Source organism: Lissotriton vulgaris, chromosome 3_1, assembly GCF_964263255.1.
Source record: "Lissotriton vulgaris chromosome 3_1, aLisVul1.2, whole genome shotgun sequence".
In the NCBI taxonomy this organism is placed as follows: Eukaryota; Metazoa; Chordata; class Amphibia; order Caudata; family Salamandridae; genus Lissotriton; species Lissotriton vulgaris.
The window spans coordinates 95,606,506-95,629,347 of NC_141689.1; positions in this window are offsets into that span (position 1 = coordinate 95,606,506).

Genomic DNA, 22,842 nt, shown 5'->3' on the forward strand with positions numbered 1-22,842 from the left:
GAAATGGTCCTAAAGTCCAGATCCTGCTTGTGCTGCAGCATCCACATCCCCATGCCCTTTTCCTAGCTCCCTCATCTTGTAGCGGTGGCAGAAGGGTACTGCGTTCGGTGGGTATGGAAGGCACATATTGGCAGGGATGCCCAATTCACCGCCTCAGGCCATCCCATGCCATGTGCACGCACTCCACCATGTCAATCTCAATTTGCGGGGTTTATATTGTGTATAGAGTGATGTTGTCAAGGGGCAGGGTGCTCAGTGGTCTGCCTCGATAACCGGTTGCGGCTGAAATTAAGTGGGGTAAAGTGAGGATAAACTTGTCTGCATGAGCCTCTAAGATAAGTATAAACTCTCTTTGAGCCTCCAACACCTGTGTAAAGTGAGGAGGAACTCTTCTCTATGAGCCTCTGACATCTGTATAAAGTGAGGATGAACTCTTCTCTATGAGCCTCTGACATCTGTATAAAGTGAGGATAAACTCTTCTCTATGAGCCTCTAACATCTGTATAAAGTGAGGATAAACTCTTCTCTTTGAGCCTCTAACACCTGTGTAAAGTGAGGAGGAACTCTTCTCTATGAGCCTCTAACATCTGTATAAAGTGAGGATAAACTCTTCTCTATGAGCCTCTAACATCTGTATAAAGTGAGGATGAACTCTTCTCTATGAGCCTCTGACATCTGTATAAAGTGAGGATAAACTCTTCTCTATGAGCCTCTAACATCTGTATAAAGTGAGGAGGAACTCTTCTCTATGAGCTACCTACCTTGTATAAAGTGAGAAGGTATTCTTCTCTCTGAGCCTCCAACACCTGTGTAAAGTGAGGAGGAACTCTTCTCTATGAGCCTCTAACATCTGTATAAACTGACATGAAGACACAAGGCTCAGCTCCATTTTTGGTAGGCTGAGTCTCTATTTTCTGTATTGTTGCAACATCATCAACATGTCTGCCTTTGAAGCAGATGTCATCTGTCCTTGTCTTTCCAAGAACGGAGCAAATGTCAAGTTATTTAGATATAGACTCCAGCAAAACACCTGGAGGCCTGTTTACAAGCCCATTGTGCTGCTGGCGCTTCACTTTCTTTTTTCGACACACTAGAGGCGCAGTGTAATTACGAATATTTCCAAGGCCATGTTGCGCCACCCTACATGGCTTTTCATGGCCTTGTAAATATGGACCCCCTTTAAGCATTACTCTGCGTGGAAGGAGCGTTCCATGGGTGTTGCGATGGGTTTTTCCACGCAACATCCATGGAACCTGACGCATTTCCAGATTGGCAAGATTTTGTAAACCAGAGAATGCATCAGATTCCTTCCCTTTCACCTCCTCAGGGGAGGTGTAAGGGAAGGGCAACAAATAGAAATATTTCTGCAACACTCATAGAAAGAGAAAAACCCCTTCACAACACAGAGACCCTTGCACCATGGCGCAAGGGTGCCTGCGTTGGTGCATGGCAGCCATTGTGCACCAGCGCAGGGGAAAAGGACAGGAATTCGCTGTATCTTGTGGATTCTGTTCTTTGCTGCCCTTTCCTTTTGACGCAGGGCAGCAGGAAGGCGTGTTGCGCTGCTGTGCGTCAAACTATTGTAAATGAGGCCCCGAAGAGAGATCAGTCTGGAACAGCCGCCCCATTTGTCAATTTTAAGGCCAAACTAAGAATAATAGCCAAAACAATGTAGATTGAATTGCTATGCTGTTACCTTACATGTTTAAAAGAATGCATATTAGACGAGCAACATGACGCTCATTGTTCATAGCAAACATTCCTATGGGGATGTTGAAATATCCGTCTTATATAAGTTACAGTATACAAGGACTGCCAGTTGACATTGGTCAGGGGAGGCCCTACACTCCGGAATATCGAGCAAGATTCTCCCTGAGAAGATTCTGCCTGCCAGAGATGCTCCCGCCGTATGGCACTTACTACTGAGAGCTGATGCCATGCCCGAGCCTGGGCAGAGTCGATGCTGATGCTGAGCTTGAGTTTGCCATCCGCATGGAGCATGACCGCCTTGACTCCTGAGAATGACAGTATTCTGCTGTAAACTAAGTATGCAGTGAGCTCCTCCTCCCTAAGAAAATCTACTTGCAAGTTATTCTACATTTTATGCGCTCATAGAGTAGCACATAAAAGTAGGTTTTTGGTATTAGGTTTTTAAATGACATTTAAAACATGTTAGAAATGTTTATTTAATTTTTGTTGTTCGTAAGGTGTGCTTGTGCCGTTTTGATAGTATTCTGTGTGGTTGTTTTAGATGTGTTGAGCAGCAGGGTGCATCTGTTGAAATAAACATGCTTTTTAGTTAAAGTGTCATTTTATTAGCACATCTTGTGTTTATGATTGAAGACAATGAAAAAGTGTGTTTTTGTCTGATCACCATCTGATCTGACAAAAACACACCTTCTGATTAGCAACCCAAAATCCTTAAAGCCTCTTCAACTATGTATTGGGTAGAGTTCTTCAGAGCTACAAACACCTGTCTTTCACATTCAAGCTATGCTGCATTGAACTAAGTTTACTCGTGTCACATGTGGGTGTGAAAGCAAACCTTGTAAAGTTGAGCCGGAGACTCAAGTTATGCAACTGAACTATCTGCTATGAGCCCCTAACATCTGTATAAAGTGGCCATGGACTTTTCTCTATGAGCCTCTAACATCTGTATAAAGTGGGCATGGACTTTTCTCTATGAGCCTCTAACATCTGTATTAAAAGAGGACGAACCCTTCTCTACATCTGTGTAAACAGACTGAAAGAGTTGCTGTCTGAGCCTCTAAGATGTGGCCCGGCTCCAGATCAGATGACCCGCACCGCCGAGGCAAGATGCTGAGCAAGGCCACTGGACCGCCGGACTCCTCTTCCTGATAGTCTGTGAATGAGCACATGCGCCCGTCTCCAGATCACGGATAATCCACTAGATTATTCATATTGCATCAATGAGCCTGCGCCGGACCCCCAAGCAGTCCTTACCCAAACAGGAGAGCCTTGGAACAACTTCCAAAAGATAAAGGTGTGGGACTGTTTATTAGCAATGATTTTACAACACCATGGGAGGAATGGTCACAACCTTGTCACGCCACACCTATGTTGCTATGTAACTTATGTAAATATGTATTTAATATGGTAAGTATATTGTATCATACATGTTTTAGGTGATATTTATTTATAATGATGCCCACTCTGCCATTGCACTGATCAGGTTTGGTAGCTTCTCACACTGGGTTGAGGATCCCAGATTAGTGGAGTTTGTGTGAGGTGGCACAAAGTGTGTAGTGAGAATAGTTGATGCTTTGGAGTTAACAATTAAATCTCTTAGAACTTTGTCTGCAGTGACTGGAGATCTGGTCACGGTCATTATGTGCTTACTGAGTTATCTGACTTGCGCATCGCCTCCCTTATGCCATTAATGAGTCATTTGACTTGTGCCTTGCATGCCTTATGTGCGCACAGAGGTATTTGGTATGTGCATTAACTCCCTCATGTGCATACTGAGTTACATGGGTTTTGCATCGCCTGCCTTGTGTGCTTACTCAGTTACATGCGTTTTGGATCGCCTGCCTCGTGTGCTTACTCAGTTACAAGGGTCTTGCATCGCCTGCCTCATGTGCTTCCTCAGTTACAAGGGTCTTGCATCGCCTGCCTCATGTGCTTACTCAGTTACATGGCTTTTGCATCGCCTGCCTCACGTGCTTACTCAGTTAGATGCGTTTTGCATCGCCTGCCTCATGTGCTTACTCAGTTACAAGGGTCTTGCATCGCCTGCCTCATGCGCTCACTCAGTTACAAGGGTTTTGCATCGCCTGCCTCATGCGCTCACTCAGTTACATGGGTTTTGCATCACCTGCCTCATGTGCTTACTCAGTTACATGGGTTTTGCATCGCCTGCCTCACGTGCTTACTCAGTTACATGCATTTTGCATCGCCTGCCTCATGTGCTTACTCAGTTACAAGGGTCTTGCATCGCCTGCCTCACGTGCTTACTCAGTTAGATGCGTTTTGCATCACCTGCCTCATGCGCTTACTCAGTTACATGGGTTTTGCATCGCCTGCCTCATGTGCTTACTCAGTTACATGGGTTTTGCATCGCCTGCCTCACGTGCTTACTCAGTTACATGCGTTTTGCATCGTCTGCCTCATGTGCTTACTCAGTTACAAGGGTCTTGCATCGCCTGCCTTATGTGCTCACTCAGTTACAAGGGTCTTGCATCGCCTGCCTCATGCGCTCACTCATTTACATGGGTTTTGCATCGCCTGCCTCGTGTGCTTACTCAGTAACATGAGTTTTGCATCGCCTGCCTCATGCGCTCACTCAGTTACATGGGTTTTTAGCATCGCCTGCCTCATGCGCTTACTCGGTTACATGGGTTTTGCATCACCTGCCTCATGGGCTTACTCGGTTACATGGGTTTTGCATCGCCTGCCTCATGTGCTTACTCAGTTACATGGGCATTGAAACGCCTGCCTCATGTGCTTACTCAGTTACATGGGTTTTGCATCGCCTGCCTCACGTGCTTACTCAGTTACATGGGTTTTGCATCGCCTGCCTCATGCGCTTACTCAGTTACCTGGGTTTTGCATCGCCTGCCTCGTGTGCTTACTCAGTTACCAGGGTTTTGCATAGCCTGCCTTGTGTGCTTACTCAGTTACCTGAGTTTTGCATCGCCTGCCTCACGTGCTTACTCAGTTACATGGATTTTGCATCGCCTGCCTCATGCGCTTACTCAGTTACATGGGTTTTGCATCGCTTCCTCATGTGCTTACTCGGTTACATGGGTTTTGCATTGCCTGCCTTGTGTGCTTACTCGGTTACATTGGTTTTGCATCGCCTGCTTCGTGTGCTTACTCAGTTACAAGGGTTTTGCATCACCTGCCTCACATGCTTACTCAGTTTCAAGGGTTTTGCATCGCCTGCCTTGTGTGCTTACTCAGTTACAAGGGTTTTTTATCGCCTGCCTCACGCGCTTACTCGGTTACATGGGTTTTGCATCGCCTGCCTCAAGCGCTTACTCAGTTACAAGGGTCTTGCATCGCCTGCCTCATGCGCCTACTCAGTTACATGGGCTTTGCATCGCCTGCCTCGTGTGCTTAGTTACATGGGCTTTGCATCGCCTGCCTCGTGCGCTTACTCAGTTACATGGGTTTTGCATCGCTTCCTCATGCTCTTACTCAGTTACATGGGCTTTGCATCACCTGCCTCGTGCGCTTACTCAGTTACATGGGCTTTGCATCGCCTGCCTCGTGCGCTTAGTTACATGGGCTTTGCATCGCCTGCCTCGTGTGCTTACTCAGTTACATGGGCTTTGCATCGCCCGCCTCGTGCGCTTAGTTACATGGGATTTGCATCACCTGCCTCGTGCGCTTACTCAGTTACATGGGTTTTGCATCGCTTCCTCATGCGCTTACTCAGTTACATGGGCTTTGCATCGCCTGCCTCGTGTGCTTACTCAGTTACATGGGTTTTGCATCGCTTCCTCATGCGCTTACTCAGTTACATGGGCTTTGCATCGCCTGCCTCGTGTGCTTACTCAGTTACATGGGTTTTGCATCGCTTCCTCATGCGCTTACTCAGTTACATGGGCTTTGCATCGCCTGCCTCGTACGCTTACTCAGTTACATGGGTTTTGCATCGCTTCCTTATGCGCTTACTCAGTTACATGGTTTTGCATCGCTTCCTCATGCGCTTACTCAGTTGCATGGGCTTTGCATCGCCTGCCACGTGCGCTTACTCAGTTACATGGGTTTTGCATCACTTCCTCATGCGCTTACTCAGTTACATGGGCTTTGCATCGCCTGCCTCGTTTGCTTACTCAGTTACATGGGCTTTGCATCGTCTGCCTCGCGTGCTTACTCAGTTACATGGGCATTGCATCGCCTGCCTCGTGTGCTTACTCATTTACATGGGCTCTGCATCGCCTGTCTCGTGTGCCTACTCAGTTACATGGGCTTTGCATCGCCTGCCTCGTGTGCTTACTCAGTTACATGGGCTTTGCATCGCCTGCCTCATGCGTTTACTCAGTTATCTGGGTTTTGCATCGCCGACCTCATGTGCTTACTCAGTTACAAGGGTTTTGCATCACCTGCCTCACATGCTTACTCAGTTACAAGGGTTTTGCATCGCCTGCCTTGTGTGCTTACTCGGTTACATGGGTTTTGCATCACCTGCCTCATGGGCTTACTCGGTTACATGGGTTTTGCATCGCCTGCCTCATGTGCTTACTCAGTTACATGGGCATTGAAACGCCTGCCTCATGTGCTTACTCAGTTACATGGGTTTTGCATCGCCTGCCTCACGTGCTTACTCAGTTACATGGGTTTTGCATCGCCTGCCTCATGCGCTTACTCAGTTACCTGGGTTTTGCATCGCCTGCCTCGTGTGCTTACTCAGTTACCAGGGTTTTGCATAGCCTGCCTTGTGTGCTTACTCAGTTACCTGAGTTTTGCATCGCCTGCCTCACGTGCTTACTCAGTTACATGGATTTTGCATCGCCTGCCTCATGCGCTTACTCAGTTACATGGGTTTTGCATCGCTTCCTCATGTGCTTACTCGGTTACATGGGTTTTGCATTGCCTGCCTTGTGTGCTTACTCGGTTACATTGGTTTTGCATCGCCTGCTTCGTGTGCTTACTCAGTTACAAGGGTTTTGCATCACCTGCCTCACATGCTTACTCAGTTTCAAGGGTTTTGCATCGCCTGCCTTGTGTGCTTACTCAGTTACAAGGGTTTTTTATCGCCTGCCTCACGCGCTTACTCGGTTACATGGGTTTTGCATCGCCTGCCTCAAGCGCTTACTCAGTTACAAGGGTCTTGCATCGCCTGCCTCATGCGCCTACTCAGTTACATGGGCTTTGCATCGCCTGCCTCGTGTGCTTAGTTACATGGGCTTTGCATCGCCTGCCTCGTGCGCTTACTCAGTTACATGGGTTTTGCATCGCTTCCTCATGCTCTTACTCAGTTACATGGGCTTTGCATCACCTGCCTCGTGCGCTTACTCAGTTACATGGGCTTTGCATCGCCTGCCTCGTGCGCTTAGTTACATGGGCTTTGCATCGCCTGCCTCGTGTGCTTACTCAGTTACATGGGCTTTGCATCGCCCGCCTCGTGCGCTTAGTTACATGGGATTTGCATCACCTGCCTCGTGCGCTTACTCAGTTACATGGGTTTTGCATCGCTTCCTCATGCGCTTACTCAGTTACATGGGCTTTGCATCGCCTGCCTCGTGTGCTTACTCAGTTACATGGGTTTTGCATCGCTTCCTCATGCGCTTACTCAGTTACATGGGCTTTGCATCGCCTGCCTCGTGTGCTTACTCAGTTACATGGGTTTTGCATCGCTTCCTCATGCGCTTACTCAGTTACATGGGCTTTGCATCGCCTGCCTCGTACGCTTACTCAGTTACATGGGTTTTGCATCGCTTCCTTATGCGCTTACTCAGTTACATGGTTTTGCATCGCTTCCTCATGCGCTTACTCAGTTGCATGGGCTTTGCATCGCCTGCCACGTGCGCTTACTCAGTTACATGGGTTTTGCATCACTTCCTCATGCGCTTACTCAGTTACATGGGCTTTGCATCGCCTGCCTCGTTTGCTTACTCAGTTACATGGGCTTTGCATCGTCTGCCTCGCGTGCTTACTCAGTTACATGGGCATTGCATCGCCTGCCTCGTGTGCTTACTCATTTACATGGGCTCTGCATCGCCTGTCTCGTGTGCCTACTCAGTTACATGGGCTTTGCATCGCCTGCCTCGTGTGCTTACTCAGTTACATGGGCTTTGCATCGCCTGCCTCATGCGTTTACTCAGTTATCTGGGTTTTGCATCGCCGACCTCATGTGCTTACTCAGTTACAAGGGTTTTGCATCACCTGCCTCACATGCTTACTCAGTTACAAGGGTTTTGCATCGCCTGCCTTGTGTGCTTACTCAGTTACAAGGGTTTTCATCACCTGCCTCACGCGCTTACTCGGTTACATGGGTTTTGCATCGCCTGCTTCGTGTCCTTACTCAGTTACAAGGGTATTGCATCACCTGCCTCACATGCTTACTCAGTTACAAGGGTTTTGCATCGCCTGCCTTGTGTGCTTACTCAGTTACAAGGGTTTTTCATCTGTTCAAAGGGTGGGAGCGCACCAGACACGTCCCAACGTAATTACCTCAAGCATGATGGTTCATGTAGTTCATTATTTTTCACTCAATTCATTTCAAAGTGTTCATAGCCAGTGCTGTATTATTAGTTTCAATTCGTAACCCTAGACACGTGTTTCATGATTCCTCAATCGTCAGTAGGGAAAAAAGGCAAAGTTCATAGGTTGCAGGGCGTGCTGCCTCGTCTCTCAGGACCAGTTCCACTCACAGCATGAAGGTGCAGGCTCCCGAGCTCGTCAGCTCACGAAATTTAAACAGTTCAAAGGGTGGGAGCGCACCAGACACGTCCCAACGTAATTACCTCAAGCATGATGGTTCATGTAGTTCATTATTTTTCACTCAATTCATTTCAAAGTGTTCATAGCCAGTGCTGTATTATTAGTTTCAATTCGTAACCCTAGACACGTGTTTCATGATTCCTCAATCGTCAGTAGGGAAAAAAGGCAAAGTTCATAGGTTGCAGGGCGTGCTGCCTCGTCTCTCAGGACCAGTTCCACTCACAGCATGAAGGTGCAGGCTCCCGAGCTCGTCAGCTCACAAAATTTAAACAGTTCAAAGGGTGGGAGCGCACCAGACACGTCCCAACGTAATTACCTCAAGCATGATGGTTCATGTAGTTCATTATTTTTCACTCAATTCATTTCAAAGTGTTCATAGCCAGTGCTGTATTATTAGTTTCAATTCGTAACCCTAGACACGTGTTTCATGATTCCTCAATCGTCAGTAGGGAAAAAAGGCAAAGTTCATAGGTTGCAGGGCGTGCTGCCTCGTCTCTCAGGACCAGTTCCACTCACAGCATGAAGGTGCAGGCTCCCGAGCTCGTCAGCTCACAAAATGTAAACAGTTCAAAGGGTGGGAGCGCACCAGACACGTCCCAACGTAATTACCTCAAGCATGATGGTTCATGTAGTTCATTATTTTTCACTCAATTCATTTCAAAGTGTTCATAGCCAGTGCTGTATTATTAGTTTCAATTCGTAACCCTAGACACGTGTTTCATGATTCCTCAATCGTCAGTAGGGAAAAAAGGCAAAGTTCATAGGTTGCAGGGCGTGCTGCCTCGTCTCTCAGGACCAGTTCCACTCACAGCATGAAGGTGCAGGCTCCCGAGCTCGTCAGCTCACAAAATTTAAACAGTTCAAAGGGTGGGAGCGCACCAGACACGTCCCAACGTAATTACCTCAAGCATGATGGTTCATGTAGTTCATTATTTTTCACTCAATTCATTTCAAAGTGTTCATAGCCAGTGCTGTATTATTAGTTTCAATTCGTAACCCTAGACACGTGTTTCATGATTCCTCAATCGTCAGTAGGGAAAAAAGGCAAAGTTCATAGGTTGCAGGGCGTGCTGCCTCGTCTCTCAGGACCAGTTCCACTCACAGCATGAAGGTGCAGGCTCCCGAGCTCGTCAGCTCACAAAATTTAAACAGTTCAAAGGGTGGGAGCGCACCAGACACGTCCCAACGTAATTACCTCAAGCATGATGGTTCATGTAGTTCATTATTTTTCACTCAATTCATTTCAAAGTGTTCATAGCCAGTGCTGTATTATTAGTTTCAATTCGTAACCCTAGACACGTGTTTCATGATTCCTCAATCGTCAGTAGGGAAAAAAGGCAAAGTTCATAGGTTGCAGGGCGTGCTGCCTCTTCTCTCAGGACCAGTTCCACTCACAGCATGAAGGTGCAGGCTCCCGAGCTCGTCAGCTCACAAAATTTAAACAGTTCAAAGGGTGGGAGCGCACCAGACACGTCCCAACGTAATTACCTCAAGCATGATCGTTCATGTAGTTCATTATTTTTCACTCAATTCATTTCAAAGTGTTCATAGCCAGTGCTGTATTATTAGTTTCAATTCGTAACCCTAGACACGTGTTTCATGATTCCTCAATCGTCAGTAGGGAAAAAAGGCAAAGTTCATAGGTTGCAGGGCGTGCTGCCTCGTCTCTCAGGACCAGTTCCACTCACAGCATGAAGGTGCAGGCTCCCGAGCTCGTCAGCTCACAAAATTTAAACAGTTCAAAGGGTGGGAGCGCACCAGACACGTCCCAACGTAATTACCTCAAGCATGATGGTTCATGTAGTTCATTATTTTTCACTCAATTCATTTCAAAGTGTTCATAGCCAGTGCTGTATTATTAGTTTCAATTCGTAACCCTAGACACGTGTTTCATGATTCCTCAATCTTCAGTAGGGAAAAAAGGCAAAGTTTATAGGTTGCAGGGCGTGCTGCCTCGTCTCTCAGGACCAGTTCCACTCACAGCACGAAGGTGCAGGCTCCCGAGCTCGTCAGCTCACAAAATTTAAACAGTTCAAAGGATGGGAGCGCACCAGACACGTCCCAACGTAATTACCTCAAGCATGATGGTTCATGTAGTTAATTATTTTTCACTCAATTCATTTCAAAGTGTTTATAGCCAGTGCTGTATTATTAGTTTCAATTCGTAACCCTAGACACGTGTTTCATGATTCCTCATGATGAATGCGGAAGCAAGAAACACGTGTCTAGGGATACGAACTATAATAATAATTTAAGCACTGGCTTTCAATATCACGAACTGAGTACTGAGCGAGACATGAGTAACTACATCAACCAAGATGCAAGAGGTAATTTCGCTGAGCATGTCCGGGCGCGCTCCCACCCCCACAGTTGTTACAAATAAGGCTCTCGTGAGCCGAGGAGCTGACGAGCTCGGGAGCAGAGCCTGTATGCTGGGAGAGGAACTGGTCCTGATCGATGACAGCAGCATGCACAGCAACCTAAGAATATGTAAAAAAAAAAAAAAAAATTCCCTACTGATGAATGCGGAAGCAAGAAACACGTGTCTAGGGATACGAACTATAATAATAATTTAAGCACTGGCTTTCAATATCACGAACTGAGTACTGAGCGAGACATGAGTAACTACATCAACCAAGATGCAAGAGGTAATTTCGCTGAGCATGTCCGGGCGCGCTCCCACCCCCACAGTTGTTACAAATTAGGCTCTCGTGAGCCGAGGAGCTGACGAGCTCGGGAGCAGAGCCTGTATGCTGGGAGAGGAACTGGTCCTGATCGATGACAGCAGCATGCACAGCAACCTAAGAATATGTAAAAAAAAAAAAAAAAAAATTCCCTACTGATGAATGCGGAAGCAAGAAACATGTGTCTAGGGATACGAACTATAATAATAATTTAAGCACTGGCTTTCAATATCACGAACTGAGTACTGAGCAAGACATGAGTAACTACATCAACCAAGATGCAAGAGGTAATTTCGCTGAGCATGTCCGGGCGCGCTCCCACCCCCACAGTTGTTACAAATTAGGCTCTCGTGAGCCGAGGAGCTGACGAGCTCGGGAGCAGAGCCTGTATGCTGGGAGAGGAACTGGTCCTGATCGATGACAGCAGCATGCACAGCAACCTAAGAATATGTAAAAAAAAAAAAAAAAATTCCCCACTGATGAATGCGGAAGCAAGAAACACGTGTCTAGGGATACGAACTATAATAATAATTTAAGCACTGGCGTTCAATATCACGAACTGAGTACTGAGCGAGACATGAGTAACTACATCAACCAAGATGCAAGAGGTAATTTCGCTGAGCATGTCCGGGCGCGCTCCCACCCCCACAGTTGTTACAAATTAGGCTCTCGTGAGCCGAGGAGCTGACGAGCTCGGGAGCAGAGCCTGTATGCTGGGAGAGGAACTGGTCCTGATCATTGAAACGCCTGCCTCATGTGCTTACTCAGTTACATGGGTTTTGCATCGCCTGCCTCACATGCTTACTCAGTTACATGGGTTTATCATCGCCTGCCTCATGCGCTTACTCAGTTACATGGGTTTTGCATCGCCTGCCTCACGTGCTTACTCAGTTACCTGGGTTTTGCATCGCCTGCCTCGTGTGCTTACTCAGTTACAAGGGTTTTGCATCACCTGCCTTGTGTGCTTACTCAGTTACCTGAGTTTTGCATCGCCTGCCTCACGTGCTTACTCAGTTACATGGATTTTGCATCGCCTGCCTCATGCGCTTACTCAGTTACATGAGTTTTGCAACGCTTCCTCATGTGCTTACTCGGTTACATGGGTTTTGCATTGCCTGCCTTGTGTGCTTTCTCGGTTACATGGGTTTTGCATCGCCTGCTTCGTGTGCTTACTCAGTTACAAGGGTTTTGCATCACCTGCCTCACCTGCTTACTCAGGTACAAGGGTTTTGCATCGCCTGCCTTGTGTGCTTACTCAGTTACAAGGGTTTTTCATCGCCTGCCTCACGCACTTACTCGGTTACATGGGTTTTTCATCGCCTGCCTCAAGCGCTTACTCAGTTAAAGGGTCTTGCATCGCCTGCCTCATGCGCTTACTTAGTTACATGGGCTTTGCATCGCCTGCCTCGTGTGCTTAGTTACATGGGCTTTGCATCGCCTGCCTCGTGCGCTTACTCGGTTACATGGGCTTTGCATCGCCTGCCTCGTGCGCTTAGTTACATGGGCTTTGCATCGCCTGCCTCGTGCGCTTACTCAGTTACATGGGCTTTGCATCGCCTGTCTCGTGCGCTTAGTTACATGGGATTTGCATCACCTGCCTCGTGCGCTTACTTAGTTACATGGGTTTTGCATCGCTTCCTCATGCGCCTACTCAGTTACATGGGCTTTGCATCGCCTGCTTTGTGCGCTTACTCAGTTACATGGGTTTTGCATCGCTTCCTCATGCGCTTACTCAGTTACATGGGCTTTGCATCGCCTGCCTCGTGCGCTTACTCAGTTACATGGGTTTTGCATCGCTTCCTCATGCGCTTACTCAGTTACATGGGCTTTGCATCGACTGCCTCGTGCGCTTACTCAGTTACATAGGTTTTGCATCGCTTCCTCATGCGCTTACTCAGTTACATGGGTTTTTTATCGCTTCCTCATGCGCTTACTCAGTTACATGGGCTTTGCATCGCCTGCCTCGTGCGCTTACTCAGTTACATGGGTTTTGCATCGCTTCCTCATGCGCTTACTCAGTTACATGGGCTTTGCATCGCCTGCCTCGTGTGCTTACTCAGTTACATGGGCTTTGCATCGCCTGCCTCGCGTGCTTACTCAGTTACATGGGCTTTGCATTGCCTGCCTCGTGTGCTTACTCAGTTACATGGGCTTTGCATCGTCTGCCTTGTGTGCTTACTCAGTTACATGGGTTTTGCATCTCCTGCCTCGTGTGCTTACTCAGTTACATGGGCTTTGCATCGCCTGCCTCATGCGCTTACTCAGTTATCTGGGTTTTTAGATCGCCGACCTCATGTGCTTACTCAGTTACAAGGGTTTTGCATCACCTGCCTCACATGCTTACTCAGTTACAAGGGTTTTGCATCACCTGCCTTGTTTGCTTACTCAGTTACAAGGGTTTTTCATCGCCCGCCTCACGCGCTTACTCGGTTACATGGGTTTTGCATCGCCTGCTTCGTGTGCTTACTCAGTTACAAGGGTTTTGCATCACCTGCCTCACATGCTTACTCAGTTACAAGGGTTTTGCATCGCCTGCCTTGTGTGCTTACTCAGTTACAAGTGTTTTTCATCGCCTGACTCACACGCTTACTCGATTACATGGGTTTTGCATCGCCTGCCTCAAGCGCTTACTCAGTTACAAGGGTCTTGCATCGCCTGCCTCATGTGCTTACTCAGTTACATGGGCTTTGCATCACCTGCCTTGTGCGCTTAGTTACTTGGGCTTTGCATCGCATGCCTCATGCGCTTACTCAGTTACATGGGTTTTGCATCGCTTCCTCATGCTCTTACTCAGTTACATGGGCTTTGCATCACCTGCCTCGTGCGCTTACTCAGTTACATGGGCTTTGCATCGCCTGCCTCGTGCGCTTAGTTACATGGGCTTTGCATCGCCTGCCTCGTGCGCTTACTCAGTTACATGGGCTTTGCATCGCCTGCCTCGTGTACTTAGTTACATGGGATTTGCATCGCCTGCCTCGTGCGCTTACTCAGTTACATGGGTTTTGCAACGCCTGCCTCGTGTGCTTACTCAGTTACATGGGCTTTGCATCGCCTGCCTCCTGCGCTTACTCAGTTACATGGGTTTTGCATCGCTTCCTCATGCGCTTACTCAGTTACATGGGCTTTGCATCGCCTGCCTCGTGCGCTTACTCAGTTACATGGGTTTTGCATCGCTTCCTCATGCGCTTACTCAGTTACATGGGCTTTGCATCGCCTGCCTCGTGCGCTTACTCAGTTACATGGGTTTTGCATCGCTTCCTCAAGCGCTTACTCAGTTACATGGGCTTTGCATCGCCTGCCTCGTGCGCTTACTCAGTTACATGGGTTTTGCATCGCTTCCTCATGCGCTTACTCAGTTACATGGGTTTTGCATCGCTTCCTCATGCGCTTACTCAGTTACATGGGCTTTGCATCGCCTGCCTCGTGCGCTTACTCAGTTACATGGGTTTTGCATCGCTTCCTCATGCGCTTACTCAATTACATGGGCTTTGCATCGCCTGCCTCGTGTGCTTACTCAGTTACATGGGCTTTGCATCGCCTGCCTCGCATGCTTACTCAGTTAAATGGGTTTTTCATCGCTTCCTCATGCGCTTACTCAGTTACATGGGCTTTGCATCGCCTGCCTCGTGCGCTTACTCAGTTAGATGGGTTTTGCATCGCTTTCTCATGCGCTTACTCAGTTACATGGGCATTGCATCGCCTGCCTCATGCGCAAACTCAGTTACATGGGCTTTGCAACGCCTGCCTTGTGCGCTTACTCAGTTACATGGGCTTTGTATCGCCTGCCTCATGCGCTTACTCAGTTACATGGGCTTTGCATCACCTGCCTTGTGCGCTTGCTCAGTTACATGGGCTTTGCATCGCCTGCCTCGCATGCTTACTCAGTTACATGGGCTTTGCATCGCCTGCCTCGTGTGCTTACTCAGTTACATGGGCTTTGCATCGCCTGCCTCATGCGCTTACTCAGTTACATGGGCTTTGCATCGCCTGCCTCATGCGCTTACTCAGTTACATGGGTTTTGCAACGCCTGCCTCGTGCGCTTACTCAGTTACATGGGCTTTGCATCGCCTGCCTCATGCGCTTACTCAGTTACATGGGTTTTGCAACGCCTGCCTCGTGTGCTTACTCAGTTGCATGGGCTTTGCATCGCCTGCCTCGTGTGCTTACGGATGTACCATGTTACAACGCATACTATTACAACTACCTACCGTTACAACGCGACCATTACAACGCATACCATTACAACGCATAGCGCTTTGAGGTGCTGGATAGTGGTAAGTATAATTTACTATTCTAACTCCAGTCCCCGTGGACCCTAGGGAAGGTGTTGGATAGTAAATTATACTTATTCCCTATCCTAGAGCACCCACCAGCGCAATGCGTTGTAATGGTATGCGTTGTAAAAGTCGCGTTGTAATGGTAGTGCGGAGTAAAAGATGCGTTGTAACGGGTGTATACCGTGCTTACTCAGTTACATGGGCTTTGCATCGCCTGCCTCATGCGCTTACTCAGTTACATGGGTTTTGCATCGCCTGCCTCGTGCGCTTACTCAGTTACATGGGCTTTACATCGCCTGCCTCATGCGCTTACTCAGTTACATGGGTTTTGCAACGCCTGCCTCGTGCGCTTACTCAGTTACATGGGCTTTGCATCGCCTGCCTCGTGTGCTTACTCAGTTACATGGGCTTTGCATCGCCTGCCTCGTGCGCTTACTCAGTTACATGGGCTTTGCATCGCCTGCCTCGTGTGCTTATGCAGTTACCTGGGTTTTGCATTGCTTGCCTCATGTGCTTACTCAGTTACAAGGGTCTTGCTTTGCCTGCCTCATGTGCTTACTCAGTTACCAGGGTCTTGCATCGCCTGCCTCATGTGCTTACTCAGTTAAATGGGCTTTGCATCCCCTGCCTCGTGCGCTTACTCAGTTACATGGGCTTTGTATCGCCTGCCTCGTGCGCTTACTCAGTTACATGGCCTTTGCATCGCCTGCCTCGTGTGCTTACTCAGTTACCTGGGTTTTGCATTGCCTGCCTCATGTGCTTACTCAGTTACAAGGGTCTTGCATCACCTGCCTCATGTGCTTACTCAGTTACAAGGGTCTTGCATCGCCTGCCTCATGTGCTTACTCAGTTACATGGGCTTTGCATCGCCTGCCTCGTGCACTTAGTTACATGGGCTTTGCAACGCCTGCCTCGTGCGCTTAGTTACATGGGCTTCGCATCGCCTGCCTCGTGTGCTTACTCAGTTACATGGGTTTTGCAACGCCTGCCTCGTGCGCTTAGTTACATGGGCTTTGCATCGCCTGCCTCGTGTGCTTACTCAGTTACATGGGTTTTGCATCGCCTGCCTCGTGCGCTTAGTTGCATGGGCTTTGCAACGCCTGCCTCGTGCGCTTAGTTACTTGGGCTTTGCATCGCCTGCCTCGTGTGCTTATTCAGTTACATGGGCTTTGCAACGCCTGCCTTGTGCGCTTAGTTACATGGGCTTTGCATCGCCTGCCTCGTGTGCTTACTCAGTTACATGGGTTTTGCATCGCCTGCCTCGTGCGCTTAGTTACATGGGCTTTGCAACGCCTGCCTCGTGCGCTTAGTTACATGGGCTTTGCATCGCCTGCCTCGTGCGCTTACTCAGTTACATGGGCTTTGCATCGCCTGCCTGGTGTTCTTACTCAGTTACATGGGCTTTGCATCGCCTGCCTCATGCGCTTACTCAGTTACATGGGTTTTGCAACGCCTGCCTCGTGCACTTACTCAGTTACATGGGCTTTGCATCGCCTGCCTCATGCGCTTACTCAGTTACATGGGTTTTGCAACGCCTGCCTCGTGTGCTTACTCAGTTACATGGGCTTTGCATCGCCTGCCTCGTGCGCTTACTCAGTTACATGGGCTTTGCATCGCCTGCCTCGTGTGCTTACTCAGTTACAGGGCTTTGCATCGCCTGCATCGTGTGCTTACTTAGTTACATGGGCTTTGCATCGCCTGCCTCGTGCGCTTACTCAGTTACATGGGCTTTGCATCGCCTGCCTCGTGTGCTTACTCAGTTACCTGGGTTTTGCATTGCCTGACTCATGTGCTTACTCAGTTACAAGGGTCTTGCATCGCCTGCCTCATGTGCTTACTCAGTTACCAGGGTCTTGCATCGCCTGCCTCATGTGCTTACTCAGTTAAATGGGCTTTGCATCCCCTGCCTCGTGCGCTTACTCAGTTACATGGGCTTTGCATCGCCTGCCTCGTGCGCTTACTTAGTTACATGGCCTTTGCATCGCCTGCCTCGTGTGCTTACTCAGTTACCTGGGTTTTGCATCGCCTGCCTCATGTCCTTACTCAGTTACAAGGGTCTTGCATCGCCTGCCTCATGTGCTTACTCAGTTACATGGGCTTTGCATCGCCTGCCTCGTGCGCTTAGTTACATGGGCTTTGCAACGCCTGCCTCGTTGCGCTTAGTTACATGGGCTTTGCATCGCCTGCCTCGTGTGCTTACTCAGTTACATGGGTTTTGCAACGCCTGCCTCGTGCGCTTAGTTACATGGGCTTTGCATCGCCTGCCTCGTGTGCTTACTCAGTTACATGGGTTTTGCATCGCCTGCCTCGTGCGCTTAGTTGCATGGGCTTTGCAACGCCTGCCTCGTGCGCTTAGTTACTTGGGCTTTGCATCGCCTGCCTCGTGTGCTTATTCATTTACATGGGCTTTGCAACGCCTGCCTTGTGCGCTCAGTTACATGGGCTTTGCATCGCCTGCCTCATGTGCTTACTCAGTTACATGGGTTTTGCATCGCCTGCCTCGTGCGCTTAGTTACATGGGCTTTGCAACGCCTGCCTTGTGCGCTTAGTTACATGGGCTTTGCATCGCCTGCCTCGTGTGCTTACTCAGTTACATGGGTTTTGCATCGCCTGCCTCGTGCGCTTAGTTACATGGGCTTTGCAACGCCTGCCTCGTGCGCTTAGTTACATGGGCTTTGCAACGCCTGCCTTGTGCGCTTACTCGGTTACCTGGGTTTTGCATTGCCTGCCTCGTGCGCTTACTCAGTTACATGGGTTTTGCATCACTTGCCATAGGGGCACACTGAGTGTTTTGACTTGCCCATTGGCTCCTTACCTCTGATTTCCTGCTGCTGCTCTGCTTGGGGTTCACATATAAGCTGCACATTTAGCAGTGGGTGTTTGAAAGAATAGGGCCGCATATTTACAGATTGATGCACGAACACGCCTTCGAGCAGACCTAGGATGCAATAAAACAAACTAAAGAACACACATGTTCCTTTAAGAAGCAATCATTGGCAGTGCGCCAGGGGCATGGATGCAATGTTAATTCGTGGCTCTCGGAGGGGTGGGTTGATATGTTTTATTAGTGCTTTGAAAGGCCCAACTGGCCGTCTAAAATCATACATTAGATAATATCACAATTGGAAATACGAAAATACAGTGTGAAGCGTCTTTGCCGATTGTAAATCACACCTGTCGTTCCACATATGAGTAAACATTGCACATTACTAAAAATATGGACATTTTAAAACAAAGGAAACGTGAGCTTGGCTGATATATTGAAGAGAAATGTTTCTACGAGTAAAATACATTATTTAACATGACTTGGCGTTGATGAAAGTGAGAGATGGCTGTCATTGCAGCCTCCGTGGTACCAACTCTATGCAGCATCCGTGTGTCCTGCTCACTGGCCCGTTTAACACCTCTAGACATTCCTTCAGAAGGCAGGAGCAGGCATGACATGGAGCTGCAGAGTAAATGTTCTTTCCTTCTCCCTCCCTCACCTGGTCCTCCCTGCCCTCCCCAGAGGATGGCCCACTTCTTTCACCCCTCCCCCACCCCAGTTCCCAAACTGTACAACAAACACACGTTTCATTATATAAAACCCCAAACTATCGGCTTTCTGAAAGTGTTTTCACTATTGTCTTTGTACACAACACACAATTCAGCACACATATGCACACACATGTTTTAACAAATAGGAATATTCTAGCAGATGTATTTTATTTTTTTACTTGTTATTCTCGTCTTTCCAAACTAACATAGTAACAATAAACTGAGCGCCACTGCTGAGTTCTCGCTGTGATGAACAGACATCCTTCTGGCACTAAACAAAACACAGAGCACGTGTTCATAATGTATGTGCCAGAGGCAGAACAGGGGTAACACCAGCTCCGCCCCTCCCACCCCATCGCATCTGGGCTCTTAGAAAAGGTTGTGGTGCTGCACTTAGATCACATGGCCCTCATAGTAATTCCTGGCGCAGTCATGTGATGGACGCACTGTGTGATCGTAGTGAATCGCTATCCGGCTTCACTTGAAACTTTAATCTTTCAAATGAGAGAGAGTGCCTTCAGGCTGTTGGATAATTCTCTCTCCCCTCCCCCACCATCTGCAACAGGACTCTGGCCCTGATCCTAGGGACTGCCTCCGGGGATTAATGTGCCATTTGTAATTCTCTTGAAAAAAATATGTTTTGAAAAAGAAAGCATTTGCTGCCTGTTTACTGATGGCTAGAGCAGGACTGGGAACCCGAAGCATCCCTGGCACGTTTTGTCAGACCAGAGAGTTTGGGGGAAATGGTGCATTCTACAACACATTTGCCATTATATATTGAATGGTATTAGCTTTTGAAGCATAGACAATGATGACCTCACTGTGCACCGGGATACAACAATCTTTGCTGGGGCTCTTGAATGAGTTTGTCACTATCACCCTCCAACCGTGCCTCTCATCTCTCCGCAGCCCCTCTCTCACAAGCATTTCATTTGCTATATAGCGCCTCTCTTACAAGTGCAGGGCGTCGGAGCACTTTATATCACACACACATACAGAGACATTGAGTCATACGTGTGTAAATCAGTGGATCAAAAATGTTACTGGGAGCAGGATCCACACGTCACCCATACAGCACATTTTTCTTCATTGCGCCGGGTGCACCTTTTAAGAAGTGCCCCCGGCACAGTCAAGGAAAATGCTCAGTATTAGTGTGAATGCGCTGCCCCCAGGGCAGCTGCGAACTCATGCTGCCCCCAGGGCAGCGCATTTACATGAATAACCGAGCGGCTGCTTTGAAGCCACTCTGTGTTTTCACAGTGCAGGTGGCAACTCACCTGGACTTTTAAAAGGGATTAGAGATCCCCTTGCAGGCGGGTGCAGTCAGTGACTGCACCTGCATGCAGTGGGATGTCTGGGGGTCTAGGGGACCCCCCTTTCGTCCTGCCAGAGGGCAGCAGTCAGGGGGCGGACTTAAAGTGTGCCACCTTTTAGGTGGCATACTGTCAGTGCACCTCCTGATCTGAGCTTCTTTGCCTCAGTGCTCGAGTTTGTAATATAGCGCTGGCGCAAAGGCAAATAGATTCCCTCATTTGCACGGATCCACACCCCCATGCAAATGAGGGAACACCCTCCTGAAGAAGTGCTGGTGCTGTGTGTGCGCCCGCGCTTTCGGTATTAAAGAAGGGGAAGCACAAGCGTCTGCGGACCCTTCTGTAATACCAAAGTGCACTGGGGGCCGCAAAGCGGATGCAACTGCCTGTTGTGCCCCAGGGCACTTCTATAATATGGGCCCAGGTGGGCATTTTGTAAGAGTCCTTAATCTGGAAATGCACAAACTCAGGATTTAGAACATACGGTTTACTTTAATAATACAAATGTATTTCTACCCAAACAAACCTGTTTTTTAGTAAAACCAGGATAATGAAGGACTGGGGAAAAACATACCTTTCTAACCTGTACCTTATGAACTGCACAGTAGCAAAATAATCTATATGACAAAAGCAGTAAACCACTGAGCTATGCACATAAAATACTGTTCTTTGATACGATTGGAATATGTTCTTTGCAGCAGGGATATTAACCCTCTGTGCTTCCTTAGATGAGTCAAAACTGCCACTAGACAAACGACCTCTCCCCATCAGGTACACTAACAAATCACCAGCACCAGCATTAACTTGACACTTTTGTTGCTGCCTGAAAACTTCTGGATATACAAGAACTTTGCTGTGCTTTTATAACTGCTGCACTGCTACAAAACCAGCTGCCCATTAGAAAACCAATCCCCCACCCTTCCAGCCTCCTGGGAAAACGCCTGATAGCTGGTTGGCCAGTCCAGCCTTGCTGATAGCCTAAGTGAATTGGTCCAGTATGGTACATTTTGCATTAATATTTGCATTGCATATCCATGCAGTGCACAGCGTGGGGTCGCCAGCTTCCAAAGCACAGAATGAGCCACTGGAGGCCAGCTGTTTGACAACATATAACATCAAGCAATGGGCCCTGCACTCAGATGTATTGGTGTGCAGGCCTTTGAACCCTAACACTAAAGCTTCAACTGGAACCATCTGTTGATTTATTGGCCCTGGATCCAGTCAATTTCACTTGTGAATGGCCCATGCCTGATTTTTGGGCCAGAAGACGTGAGAGTATAATGATGTCATGGGTTAATAACCAGTGTTATTAACCAGCTCCCTAGGTCAATAATACTTGTAGCATGGGTGTGCTGGGGCAGTCACGACTCCCCACCCTCCTGTCCCTTGTGACAATGTGCACCTTCACTGCAAATGATGTTTCAGGCAGCATGATTGGTTGCTCTTGCGGTCCACTTTCTGATGCATGTGGTGCTGATGGCTTTCAGAATAGGAGGGTTTAGGCCAGGGGTTTCCAACCTTTTCTATGCCCGCACCCCTAGTAAATGTTTGATTAATGTTCGCACTCCCTACAAAAGTCTTGCCATATTCCTATTATGTATACAGTACATACTTTCCCTCTTTGTCGCACCTTCTGAAATGCCACCCCTGGTTTAGGCTGAATGGAGAAGCATGCATAAAGACTAGCCTGAGAGAAGTTAGGAGCCAGCGATGGGGACTTCTTGCCCCCATATGGGACATCCATGCGCCCTCATACTGTTCCAAAACTAGGAGCACTCCTCACTTTAAAGGACTCCGCGCCCTTACCACCCTCGGGTGGCTTGCTTCATCATCGGGCTCACTCCTCATCCATGGAAAAGCGATGCCACAGGGAAGTGATTCCTAATACTTCTAGGACTCTGGCGATGTAGCCAGTAGAATTGAGAATCATCTTCTTGTGTATGACGGACTGTTTCGGACCTCTCCCATGCGCACGAGGGGACAAAAGGAAAATTAATTTGCCTCATAAGTTTTAGTCTACGTTCAGGTAGGAAGGTAGAAGGGCAGGAGAGTTTCCAACCTTAACCTATGATCAACATGTTTCTACCTTGAACATGAGTCTCTAACCGATCTCAGGCCTTCATCAGGACCTACCTCCCTGTGCTGCACTGTTTAAGATTGAGGGATGTCAATGGTGTTTCAGGGATAGCGACAGCAAGGCATAGATTGAATTGAAGAGATAGCTCACATTCAAGCTAGGTGAGCTCTGCAGCAGTTCTTGTGATCCAGACACTACTTTATGTTGGGTCATTAATTAGATCTGGCAGATAGAACCTCTCCTGTGTACTAGAATCCAGTACACCCTCTGTTGACTTGCTTCTCGTGCTTTGATGACACTTTCTTGCCTGAATCTCTTCTGTGATACTTCCGAGGCTACAGTATTCAGGAGCCTGTTGCATGCTGTGTCAAACACAGGCATTGTGTATCCCGGTATCCCCTGCGGCGGACATGTATGACCTGCTGAAGCTGTGAATTCCAAAGAGTGTGTATTGACTGCAGAAACCTTGTATTCTCTTCACGGTTCATTTGTTTCAAAGGAAGGCATATCAGCTGTCAGGTCATTGACCTCCGGCAAAGGT